Below are 13,865 nucleotides of genomic sequence, written 5' to 3'. Positions count from 1 at the left end.
ACTTGGCTGAAGGCCCAACAAATCTAACACTTGAAAAACAAACAATTTAATTTTAAAACGGCTGAAGGGCCATGACTTAAACACAGCTAAAAACAATTGAACTTTAATCCAAAACCATCGGCTATGAACCATACAAATACACAAAACTGAAAATAAGAAAAGGCAGTGCTACTAATGGCGCTGAGAAGTTTCGGGGGGTCGGTAAGCACTAGAAATACTAACGTTCACTTAGGTGAGACAGGCAGTCGGCGCAACCATCCTCAACCCGACGGCAACCCAACCGGCAGACCGTCAACAGGCCAATGCTCAAGGTGAGTTCCGCTCCACACTTGCACCAAGATTCCGCTCCGCACTTGCACCAAAATCTACATCTACATCTACATACATTGTCCGCAATCCACCGTGCGATGCGCGGCGGATGGTACTTCGTACCACAACTAGCATCTTCTCTCCCTGTTCCACTCCCAAACAGAACGAGGGAGAAATGACTGCCTATATGCCTCTGTATGAGGCCTAATCTCTCTTATCTTATCTTTGTTGTCTTTCCGCGAAATGTAAGTTAGCGGCAGTAAAATTGTACTGCAGTCAGCCTCAAATGCTGGTTCTCTAAATTTCCTCAGTAGCGATTCACGAAAACAACGCCTCCCTCAATCCAAGCTGATTGGGATCCCAAACGCTCGAGCAGTACTCAAGAATAGGTTGTTTTAGTGTTTTATAAGCGGTGTCCTTTACAGATGAACCACATCTTCCCAAAATTCTACCGCAACTGCCATTACATGCTTGTCCCACTTCATATCCCTCTGCAATGTTACGCCCAAATATTTAATCGACGTAACTGTGTCAAGCACTACACTACTAATGGAGTATTAAAACATTACAGGATTCGTTTTCCTATTCATCTGCATTAATTTACATTTATCTGTATTTAGAGTTAGCTGCCATTCTTTACACCAATCACAAATCCTGTTCAAGTCACATTGTATCCCCCTACAGTCACTCACCGACGACACCTTCCCGTACACCACAGCATCATCAGCAAACAGCCGCACATTGCTATCCATCCTATCCAAAAGATCATCTATGTAGATAAAAAACAACAGCGGACCTACCACACTTCCCTGTGGCACTCCAGATGATATCCTCACCTCCGATGAACACTCAGCATCGAGGACAACGTACTGGGTTCCAATGATGCTGATAGAAGAGACTGTGGAACCAAACAAGAACGGATCCCAGACAACCCATAAGGGGTGGACGAGCAGAAAACCCACGTCGTTTAATGAAACGACCGACTAACTCAGAGGCAGTATGCCGACAACACTTAAATAAACTTGTCAGTGAAAATCACATAAACTGCACACAGCCCCACTAACATCTGGACGAGGAGTAGACAATGCTCACGGCAGTGACTGTGCAATAACTAGGACGAACCACGAGTCGGCGCACACAGCCAACTCATAAGCAATCGCCGGCCAAATGCACGTTATCTAACAAGACGACCGACCAACGGTGAAGCAACGTCGTCCGCACTCAAAAGATGTGTGTCGACAACCGTCGGGCAAGTGATGGCTATTCGCATCTTCCGGCGCTTCATGCCCCACGGGTGCTAAGTCGCGACTGCGCCAACCGACAAACTGCTACACATCAGCACGGAAACACCACTAAGGTAACTGGGCAGTCGATATCACAATCTACACACAATATCACAAACTCCTGGACATAAAAAATGAGCAATTTAAAAGCACAGGCAATGCAGTGACGAAGACGAACCACGAGTTGAGACACATACATCTCCCATCCATAAACGATCGGCGAGCAATCACGTCGCCCAGTAAGGTGACCAACAGGCGATCAACCAAGACCGTCCCTACTGAAACCATGTGTGCCGGCAACGGTCGGGCGAGTCATGGCTACCCGAAGCTCACTGCCGCTCCAACCCGACCGCCTCCTGCCGCGCCCCAACCGTCCGACTGTCAGGTCCGAACTCCACTCTTGGCGCGTGCAACTCAGTGCCAAATACAAACTCACTCACGACACACCAACCGGGAAGTAATAGCAGTCCGGCAAAGATAGAACGGCGGGGCATACATAAATGAGCGGTACTGCTGCCGCTCATGGGCAGGCAAGGCAGCAACTCAGTAACAACAGTAATTTAATTAACAAAACGAGGTGGCAGTACAGTAATAATAGAATGTAAAAAGAGAAAGATGACACGGACACGAGCCACACACGGCTCATCCACCCTTTCATATAGGAAACATGAAAATACTGCTGACAACTCGTAACAGTAATATACGAAAATTTCGTCAAATGACATGTGAAGCGTCAGCGGATACCTTGCACACATCATCCACTGCGCTGGTCTTCTCAGCAGCCGAGCATTGTGCCACATCAACTTGATCGACGTCCTGTTGAACTGGGGCAATCCGACAAACACCGATTTATTGACTTCGTCTGCTGAGAAACATCTATCCACCCACAATCCGCAGAAGTTCAAATGGTTCAAATGGCTCTGAGCACTATGGGACTCAACTTCTGAGGTCATTAGTCCCCTAGAGCTTAGAACTAGTTAAACCTAACTAACCTAAGGACATCACAAACATCCATGCCCGAGGCAGGATTCGAACCTGCGACCGTAGCAGTCTTGCGGTTCCAGACTGCAGCGCCTTTAACCGCACAGCCACTTCGGCCGGCAATCCGCAGGTGAGGCCTTGCTTACGGAATACCCCAAGCTACAGGAGAACCCGGAATTACCCATACAGGAAGACATACAACGTTTACGACGAAAAACCCACCATTATGGCAAGCAGAAGATTTCGATGCCAGTAATACCGCGGTGAGATACCTGTGGGACCACAGTTGTCAACCTATTGAAAATCCTGAAGAACGCGAGTGGTTTCGAATGTGTAACTGCGATATTACTGACACAGATTTCGACAGGAAACTGTGGGTCAAACTGACAAGAGCTCGCACTGGGCATGGACGATGCGCACACTCTCTTTACAAATGGGGTGCTACAGAGTCACCAGTTTGAGACTGCGGTGCTCCAAAACAGACAATAAGCACACTAGAGATGAATGTCCTTTATGTTCCTTCCACGGGAGTTGGAGAAACCTCATGAAGCTAATATGGATCAGAAACCTAGATATTGACACTTAGATAGGTTTGTATGTAGTTTTGTATTTTCATATTCCTTTTATATATAGTATTGCTAACGTTATATACCTGTAATTTAAACTGCATGTGAGTAATACGAATAAATAAATAAAATGCCATCAGACCTGTACGTGGCGGAGCGACAGTGAACACTGACATCTGTAATAGCCAGGAAAGTCACTTCTGTTCTAGAATGATATTTGTGGGAATTTTGGGTTGGATTCTGTAAATGCCACCGTGCGTATGATGTCAGGGAAGGCCATCCAATATCAGTATCCCTGTTTAAGCGTGACTTCTGTACACAGGTCGATGCCGGCGTCGCAGCAGCAGGTATGTTTATCGAGGCGGTGGTGTCCTACCTTGGCATAGAACCGGCATTGAGCTGCTTGTGTGCTCACAAGAGCAGTTGGATGCCCGCCACAACGAAACCTCAGCGGGTGGTGAGCAGTCTTGCTGACGCAACCGTGGCATTTACTCAGCAGTTGGCAAGCTTGAGCTACACTGCTAACAACTCCAGTTTGTCACGTGTGCAGGTGCCCACCGCTGAACTCATGACCGTCACAGTTGCTCCTGGGGAGAGACAGTGATTCCCTGGAAGTGACCTCCACTCGGCGGCACCGTCTCGAGATCCAGAACCGTAAATTCTATGAGGTAATTGGTTGTAATCAGATACTGGATTGTAAGGCGTACCCAGGAGCAGATATAGACTCAGATCACAATATAGTAGTGACGAAGAGTAGGCTGAAGTTCAAGACATTAGTCAGGAAGAACCAATACGCAAAGAAGTGGGATACGGAAGTACTAATGAATGACGAGATACATTTGAAGTTCTCTAACGCTATATATACAGCAATAAGGAATAGCGCAGTAGGCAGTACAGTTGAAGAGGAATGGACATCTCTAAAAAGGGCCATTACAGAAGTTGGGAAGGAAAACATAGGTACAACGAAAGTAGCTGCGAAGAAACCATGGGTAACAGAAGAAATACTTTAGTTGGTTGATCAAAGGAGGATGTACAAACATGTTCCGGGAAAATCAGGAATACAAAAATACAAGTCGCTGAGGAATGACATAAATGAGAAGTGCAGGGAAGCTAAAACCAAATGGCTGCAGGAAAAATGTGAAGACATCGAAAAAGATATGATTGTCGGAAGGACAGACTCAGCATACAGGAAAGTCAAAACAACCTATGGTGACATTAAAAGCAACGGTCGTAACATTAAGAGTGCAACGGGAATTCCACTGTTAAATGCAGAGAGAGCAGATGGGTGGAAAGAATACATTGAAAGCCTCTATGAGGGCGAAGATTTGTCTGATGTGATAGAAGAGGAAACAGGAATCGATTTAGAAGAGATAGGGGATCCAGTATTAGAATCGGAATTTAAAAGAGCTTTGGAGGACTTACGGTCAAATAAGGCAGAAGGGATAGATAACATTCCATCAGAAGTTCTAAAATCATTGGGGGAAGTGGCAACAAAACGGCTATTCACGTTGGTGTGTAGAATATATGAGTCTGGCGACATACCATCTGACTTTCGGAAAAGCATCATCCACACAATTCCGAAGACGGCAAGAGCTGAAAAGTGCGAGAATTATCGCACAATCAGCTTAACAGCTCATGCATCGAAGCTACTTGTTGTTGTTGTTGTGGTCTTCAGTCCTGAGACTGGTTTGATGCAGCTCTCCATGCTACTCTATCCTGTGCAAGCTTCTTCATCTCCCAGTACCTACTGCAACCTACATCCTTCTGAATCTGCTTAGTGTATTGATCTCTTGGTCTCCCTCTACGATTTTTACCTTCCACGCTGCCCTCCAATGCTAAATTTGTGATCCCTTGATGCCTCAAAACATGTCCTACCAACCGATCCCTTCTTCTAGTCAAGTTGTGCCACAAACTTCTCTTCTCCCCAATCCTATTCAATACCTCCTCATTAGTTACGTGATCTACCCACCTTATCTTCAGCATTCTTCTGTAGCACCACATTTCGAAAGCTTCTATTCTCTTCTTGTCCAAACTGGTTATCGTCCATGTTTCACTTCCATACATGGCTACACTCCATACAAATACTTTCAGAAACGACTTCCTGACAATTAAATCTATACTCGATGTTAACAAATTTCTCTTCTTCAGAAACGATTTCCTTGCCATTGCTAGTCTACATTTTATATCCTCTCTACATCGACCATCATCAGTTATTTTACTCCCTAAATAGCAAAACTCCTTTACTACTTTAAGTGTCTCATTACCTAATCTAATCCCCTCAGCTTCACCCGATTTAATTTGACTACATTCCATTATCCTCGTTTTGCTTTTGTTGATGTTCATCTTATATCCTCCTTTCAAGACACTGTCCATTCCGTTCAACTGCTCTTCCAAGTCCTTTGCTGTCTCTGACAGAATTACAATGTCATCGGCGAACCTCAAAGTTTTTACTTCTTCTCCATGAATTTTAATACCTACTCCAAATTTTCCTTTCGTTTCCTTTACTGCTTGCTCAATATACAGATTGAACAACATCGGGGAGAGGCTACAACCCTGTCTTACTCCCTTCCCAACCACTGCTTCCCTTTCATGTCCCTCGACTCTTATAACTGCCATCTGGTTTCTGTACAAATTGTAAATAGCCTTTCGCTCCCTGTATTTTACCCCTGCCACCTTCAGAATTTGAAAGAGAGTATTCCAGTTAACGTTGTCAAAAGCTTTCTCTAAGTCCGAAGCTACTTACAAGAATAATATACAGAAGAATGGAAAAGAAAATTGAGAATGCGCTAGGTGACGATCAGTTTGGCTTTAGGAAAAGTAAAGGGACGAGAGAGGCAATTCTGACGTTACGGCTAATAATGGAAGCAAGGCTAAAGAAAAATCAAGACACGTTCATAGGATTTGTCGACCTGGAAAAAGCGTTCGACAATATAAAATGGTGCAAGCTGTTTGAGATTCTGAAAAAAGTAGGGGTAAGCTATAGGGAGAGACGGGTGGTATGCAATATGTACAACAACCAAGAGGGAATAATAAGAATGGACGATCACGAACGAAGTGCTCGTATTAAGAAGGGTGTAAGACAAGGCTGTAGCCTTTCGCCCCTACTCCTCAAACTGTACATCGAGGAAGCAATGATGGAAATAAAAGAAAGGATCAGGAGTGGAATTAAAATACAAGGTGAAAGGATATTAATGATACGATTCGCTGATGACATTGCTATCCTGAATGACAGTGAAGAAGAATTAAATGATCTGCTGAATGGAATGAACAGTTTAATGAGTACACAGTATGGTTTGAGAGTAAATCGGAGAAAGACGAAAGTAATGAGAAGTAGTAGAAATGAGAACAGCGAGAAACTTAACATCAGGATTGATGGTCACGAAGTCAATGAAGTTAAGGAATTCTGCTACCTAGGCAGTAAAATAACCAATGACGGACGGAGCAAGGAGGACATCAAAAGCAGACTCGTTATGGCAAAAAAGGCATTTCTGGCCAAGAGAAGTCTACTAATATCAAATACCGGCCTTAATTTGAGGAAGAAATTTCTGAGGATGTACGTCTGGAGTACAACATTGTATGGTAGTGAAGCATGGACTGTAGGAAAACCGGAACAGAAGAGAATCGAAGCATTTGAGATGTGGTGCTATAGAGGAATGTTGAAAATTAGGTGGACTGATAAGGTAAGGAATGAGGAGGTTCTACGCATAATCGGAGAGGAAAGGAACATGTGGAAAACACTGATAAGGAGAAGGGACAGGATGATAGGACATCTGCAAAGACATGAGGGAATGACTTCCATGGTACTAGAGGGAGGTGTAGAGGGCAAAAACTGTAGAGGAAGACAGAGATTGGAATACGTCAAGCAAATAATTGAGGACATAGGTTGCAAGTGGTACTCTGAGATGAAGACCAGTCAGTAGACTGATGAAAAAAAAAAGAAAAAAAAATTGGTTGTACAGCACCTTTTTGTAGCTGAAGACTCTGCCTGGCGTGGTTGAAGCTGCTCTGCTCTACACCGTGCCATGAGCTGGCGTGGAGACTGCCATGGCGTAGGCTGGAGTCGGAAACCCAGCAACAAGTGCCGCTCAGAGCTAAGCTGCTCAAGAATTCACCGTCAGGTGTGTCGTAAGACGCTCCGGTCTCGTATGGGTGGCTGAAGAAATACAGCGTTTTACCATGGCATCCGGAAACACATTCCGCCGCTATAGACTGTTGTATTGCAGAATGCTATGGCAACAAGGCACCTGGCGGCAGGATACCTCAGGCACCTCCCCCGTACACCATTCGGCTGTTTGCGACGTATGTGAATGAAATGTCAACATTTGATCCACCCCGCTACCCTCCCTTAAGACAATGCGGTATTCCAAATTTCAGGCAGTTACTGAATCTGTAAACTACAAAAACAAAATGATAGTGTTGTGTCTACATAGTTCCCTTGCTGTCATAGTGTATCCTGCATCGATATTTTCATTTCTTTGCTTTTAGACTGTTCGAAACTTGTGACTGATCCTCTAAACTGATCAGCAGTTCGCTTGAAATTCGAATGCGCGGATGGCTCTCCACCACAGAGGTAGAATACAAAAGCGAGGACCACGTTTAAGCCATTTACCGAGGTCGACAAGGTACCCATTACCTGCTACCCACTGCAGTATTGCTAAGTATTTCCGAACATCCGTTTCGCGCTAATGCGATCATTCTGTGAGGCTGTTACCTTGTCGATAGGGCTATGTCTGGCAGTACCTAGGTTATTATTCAAGTACTTTAGGTTTATTCCTGGTAGTATTTAGAAAAAATTATTGAAAATTGTAATGAGTGTTACAGACCTCACATCAAGTTCCACTCAGCACTAACCACCTATTCCGTAAGTCAAAACAGTGTGTTACCCTTTAGTAGAGTTCTTGATGGTAGCGGGCGGTTACAGATACGACTGGGTCATACACTGAGTATATCCCATAAAGTCGTACGATCTGAAAATATTGTTGCATAAAAAGGAAGTCCCGTGTGCATCCTCCCGTCTCTTTTCCCCAGAGATAAACAGCTCTATCACCCTGTGACAGATTACATCACCTGGGAGGTGAATATCGTAACGTACACCATGTAGCATTGCCGCATCTCTTCCACTGTCAACTCAATAGTCAAGCACTGCTTTTTCTTCCACTCTACTCTGAAAGGAAACGTGTAAAACCCACTGCACATCCAAACCATCAACTTACCATAATTTCTCCAATGTTATACTACTTCCCCCTCCAATTGTTACACCTAAATATACAACTAGAAAATATTCATAATCATATTTTTCTCATATTATATTCATACAGCGAAATAACAAACAACATCGTGGATCACCTAAAGTTCACTGCAAAAAGAAGATAAACCCCCACACTATTACATTAACAAGGTACCAGAATTAGTTCAAATAAAAAGCCTCCAAAATATCGCTTAGGTAACTGTTAGCATAACACAAGAATAAAATTCATCCACATATTATAACCTCCAAGATAACACTGTGACTTGTCGCATGTCAACATCTGACTGTTTGTTAGCCACTATACAGTGATGTAGCCACCAAAATGCGCCAAGTGAGTGTTACACTCTCAAACAAAATACATAGACAATTAAACTAAAATGCAATTACAAAATATTTGTCATTTGTACATAATTCACTTTACATATCCTCATTACCATGGCGCATGACATAAGATGCAAAAAAAAAATTGCAAGTAATAGACCCCAAGAAATCCTAAAACCATATCCTCTCCACATCTGCGAAAGTGTTGCTGCAATAATAGCGCCAGACAGTTTTCGGACGTTATCTGTCAGTGACGTTACCTAAAGAATAGAAACTTCACGTCTGTGTCAACTCCTCTTTACATCATCCCAAGTCTACGTATTAACGTGTATGGCATCGTTCTCATAGACTGCGCAGGTGCGATTTGCTCAGCTTGCTGTGCCATGTTTCTTTTCTTACCTCTCACCCTATTAGTTTCGAGAGACGCGGATATGCTGGTAAATATTACCTTGCACCCACGAAGGGTAGAATATGTCCAAACTACATGACTGTTGTTGCGGTAAATACTTAAAGATTTACATTTACTGGCGAAGTCATTTCGAGTATATTGTATGGACGTTTATAACGAGGATAAAATAAATCGCTTAATCCATCAACAGTGATAAAACTCATTCGATCCAAAACTTTGTGTCTTACAATGAGATACACTATGTGATCAAAAGTATCCTAACACCTGGCACAAAATGACTTAGACGTTCGGGGCGCACTCCATCGGTAATGCTGGAATTCAACATGGTGCTGGCCCACCCTTTGCCTTGATGACAGCTTCCACTCTCGCAGACATACGTTCAATCAGATGCCGGAAGGTTTCGTGGGGAATGGCACCCCATTCTTCTCGGAGTGCTGCACTGAGGAGAGGTATCGATGTTGGTCGGTGAGGCATGACACGAAGTCGGCGTTCCAAAGGTGTTATATAAGATTCACGTCAGGTTTCTGTGCAGGCCAGTCCATTACAGGGATGTTATTGTAGTGCAACCACTCCGACACAGGCAGTGCAGTATCAACAGATGCTCGATCGTGCTAAAAGATGCAATCGCCATCCCTGAACTGCTCTACAACAGTGGGAAGCGAGAAGACTCTTTAAAATATCAATGTAGGCCTGTGTTGTGATAGTGCCACGCAAAACAAGCAGTGTAAGCCCCCTACATGAAAAGCACGACCACACCATAATACCAACGCCTCCGAATTTTACTGTTGGCACTACACAGGCTGGCAGATGACGTTCACCGGCCATTCGCTACACCTACACCCTGCCATCGGATCCCCACATTACATACCGTGATTCGTCACTCGACACAACGTTTATTCACTGTTCAGTTGTGCAATGCTTATGCTCGTTACACCAAACGAGGCGTCGTTTAGCGGTTACCGACGTCATGTTTGGCTTATGAGCAGCCTCTCGACCATCAAATCCAAGTTTTCTTCCCTACCGCCTAACTGTCATAGCACTTGCACTTGATCCGGATTCAGTTGGAATTCCTGTGTGATGGTCTGGATAGATGTCTGCCTATTGTAAATTACGACCCTCTTCAACTGTTGGCGGTATCCGTCAGTCAAAAGACGAGGTCGGCCTGTACGCTTTTGTGCTGTACATGTCGCTTCACTTTTCCACTTCACTATCACATCGGAAACAGTGGTCCTATCGATGTTAGGAGTGCAGAAATCTCGCGCACAGACGCATGACACAGTTGACACCGGAACACCTGACCTCATTCGAAGTCCATGAATTCTGCGGAGCGCCCCATTCTGCTCTCTCACGGTGTCTAATGACCACTGAGGTCGCTGATATGGAGTACGTGGCAGTAGGTGGCAGCACAATGCACCTAATATGAAATCGTATGTTTTTGGGGATGTCCGGATACTTTTGATCACATAGTGTATATTTGAATGATCATCAACGTCTAAGAGAGTGTAGCGTTATATGTATGTAGCAATGCAGCGTTACACATACATACGTGAGCTACTTACCTGCAGAGTGTTGGTATGAGGCAAGTTGAACTTTTTATGTAGCTGAGTGATAGCCTGCCAGCCCATGTCCTAGGGTGCAACATGTTCGACCTAGCCAAAGCGGCTGGCGTTGGTCAGCCCAAGATTAAAGGCGAGGAGTGCCTTGATTGAGGTGCTTAAATCCCAGAACAGGGATCATATGGACAGTGGTTCCTCACATGCCTAGAGTGCAGAAGATGCACCAGAAACAGCGGAGTGTGAAGCAGTCTGAAAAATATCTACTTATAACCCTTAAAATTTGAGTTATATATCACTGTTACATAGTGAAACATATGTGAATAGATCTGGGATCTCAGAGCTTTCAAGCTCATCCATTGATACAATTTCTTCAACATCTTACAAACTGAAAAATTTAATATTCTACACTGGCTAAATGTTTTCGCAAGAAACCTTAGAATTAATTACTTTTGAACGCTTCGTGCGGTTTCCCCAAAAGATATTTCATATGACAGCATTGCATTGTTCCTTCATCCCTAAAATTTACATCTCTCTATCTGTCTTATTTACTATTTTTATTGTGTTTGCGTCTTTTCCATTGTGCATATGTATGTCACGGCATTGTATCCTCCACAATAACACAACAACTCAATGCACCACGAATGCCTAATACCATGTTATACTTGTCTAGATATTAAGGGCGTATATTATTATGTATGCCAGTAACGATATTTAAATATGAGGTCAGTCGATATTGAAAACGACTGTGACTTAAAAAAGATTAATCACTTGTTTAAGCTGATACCACTATTGGTAAGAGTCCAGAAAGATGCTTCTATTAAGCAGACATGTTGCACATGCACAAGAACGCTGGCTTATTTATTTATGAACAAGCAGTTATTTATATTTCTTGTAAATGGCCTGAGTGTGATGGAATGTTTTAACGTTTTATTGACATATTGTTATAATACATTAGTTTGATGCTGAAATTTTCAAGTTGAGCCAGATCATGTCTGTTGGACATACGAACGATGTATTTTGGTGGGGATGGACTTCATCCAATGGGAAAGTAGATATAGTTGGATCACTATTGAAGTCAAGTGGAGTCAGACACTTTCTGAGAGGGATGGTCAAGGTTGTATCTCAACATTTTTACGTTAGATCTGGAAGAAGATAGACCTGTTGATGGTTAACATGTAAGAATCGGTTGCATAGGTGATATATTTTGGCCAGCACTTGACAGATAAATATTGTAACTTTCGAAGAGTCTTTAACTTGTGAATATTCTGTACTCCAATTCTGAGCTTTAACTTTTCCACTTACATTGTCGAACTGAGAACAGACAGTATATGTGTTCCTGGTCGCCATTTCTCGTGTATTAACGTATAAATCGTATTGTTGAACTTAAAATTGTTTTAAGATGGCGAATATTTCGTGTAATATGATCATCAAGTGGACTTTAGTGTTTAAAATGTTTTGGATGATTATTTAGCTTGGGGACTCTGTTACCATTCTTGTGACTCAGTTAACACAGCTGTAATCCACTTTAATAAGGTGGTTATCATGGGACCACTTTCAGTTTATTTGAAGTTAATACTCTGAATAAACATTATAAAACAGAATTCTGTGGTGTAGTGTACCTCAGTTTCTGGGGCTATAGTAGTCATTTTATTACTTATTCATCTATTTTTATTTAATATTTTTATTAATCTATTCATTCGCAAATGTACCCTTTGCATACAATATTTAACTAGGGAACAACCAGCACAGGTTATTATTTGCAGTGAGGATAGCTGCGCGACATGACAATGTATGTGTGCTGCTAGACATTGCGACTTCATCGAGAAGTTCTTATTAAACAGAGCTGGGCATAGACCATTTACGTAAGGTTCGAGTAACCACGGGTAAAGTATAAAGGGGTAACTGATTACGGGAAGAAATGAAATATCGATATAACAGAAACAAAATCACATATAGTTGAATGTCGTGAATATTTGCTATATTTCCCTTTGTTTAAAAGTCTTTTTCTACTAACGTGATAAAGGTACACTGCTATTCAGTCTAGGGTTGAAGTGCAGTTGTGGTGTTTCAATGAAATGGTCAAAGCATAATGGAAAAGAACGGTATGCGCAATTGACTAAAGCCACTTTCACTACCTTGAAATTTGATTTACTTCAAATGCATTTATGGCGCCTCATAAATTGGCTATAGGAGTAGAAACTGCTATTTTAATAGGCTTCATAAGTGCTAGAAAGCGGTCACCAAATTTATACTTCAGCCACAGAGTACATAGTATGTCACACCTCCAGGTTAGTGTCCTTAACATAATAAAGGTAATTTTCAACCAAAATCTTGAACTGATATTACACAAAGAATGAGGGTGATTTACGAATTCCCAGAGTCCAACATTACTACTGTAGTGTGGTCTAGATATCGCGATGCCACACTAAAGTCGGGAACGCAAATCGATACCAAAGATATTTGGGAGAGCTCAATGCAATCCGCAACGACTTGTGAAAGGCGAACCTGAAGAACAAGCCTCGCCAGTGAGATCTGCAGCGCCCTAATGTTGAGCTCAACATAGTGCTGATCATGCCAGAACTTGCCCAGTATGAGACCTCGGCTGCAGCAGTCAACATCGTTGAAAGTGTCGAGTGAAATTGTAGTGTTGTCAATGCTGAAAATTGTGCCTCAAGAGGACAGTTTGTTAATTAGTGCATCGAGTGATATTTTGCTAGTTAACGAGACTTGTAAATTGCCAAATACTCCTGCCACAAGGAAATGTGTCAATGTTAAGTAAGTCTTTTATTCATTAATGTAATAAAATGAAATATTTCATGCGTTCTGGTTTGATGAGCATTCTCCCAGAGCGATCAAAGAGCCCACAGCTGTGGCCAGATGACAGCATTTATGCCTGGTCACAACAATTAATTACTCTGTTTTCCGTTCTTGTGGAAGAATGAGCTATCATTCAATCCCCCACAGACAAGCAGAAACCACATTTAAAATGAGTGGTCACTATTTCATAAGACAGTAATTTATCTACCGGCAAAGCAACATAAGCAGAGAAAACCATTTTAAGAAAGACTCAGCGCTAGGGGTATCATTCCTCCTACTAATCATTCAACAATCAAATTACACTAAACCTCACTGCATACTAAATACCCAGTCAGTACCGTCTGTCAAAATTTAAAAACCCAAACAGCAAAATCA

Source organism: Schistocerca piceifrons, chromosome 7 (genome assembly GCF_021461385.2).
Source record: "Schistocerca piceifrons isolate TAMUIC-IGC-003096 chromosome 7, iqSchPice1.1, whole genome shotgun sequence".
NCBI classification, from domain to species: Eukaryota; Metazoa; Arthropoda; class Insecta; order Orthoptera; family Acrididae; genus Schistocerca; species Schistocerca piceifrons.
This window is presented reverse-complemented; position numbering follows the sequence as displayed.